Here is a 448-nt window from a genome sequence, read left to right on the forward strand (position 1 = left end):
GCAGCGGCCCGCAAGGCCACGTGGGCTCCTTGAAGTTGGCTTCTTGCTGCACATCGTGAAAGAATAAGTGCTGCCGCTGCTGCTGCTGCTGCTGCTGAGGGGGGCCCCAGCCTTGTGCTGCTGCTGCTGCTGCTGCTGCTGTGGAGTCAGGCGCCGCAGCAGCAGCAGCAGCAGCACAAGTCACGTCGTCCTCAGGTGGCAGCAGCACTTGAGAAAAAAAGCAGCCCAGCAGCTCGCCGTCCGTGGGGAGCGGGCTATACATATCTCGCTGCAGCAGCAGCAGCAGCAGCACAGCAGCAGCAGCGCAGCAGCAGCAACACAAACAGACCCTGATATTTGCTGCAGCACCAGCGGTTGCGGCGAGACAGCTGCGACGCGCACACCACCACCAGCTGCAGACTTGCTGCTGCAGCAACAGCCCGGCCGCTGCAGCAACAAGCACCAGCAG

This window comes from Eimeria tenella, genomic scaffold (genome assembly GCF_000499545.2).
Source record: "Eimeria tenella Houghton genomic scaffold, Eth_scaff2757, whole genome shotgun sequence".
Classification (NCBI taxonomy): Eukaryota; Apicomplexa; class Conoidasida; order Eucoccidiorida; family Eimeriidae; genus Eimeria; species Eimeria tenella.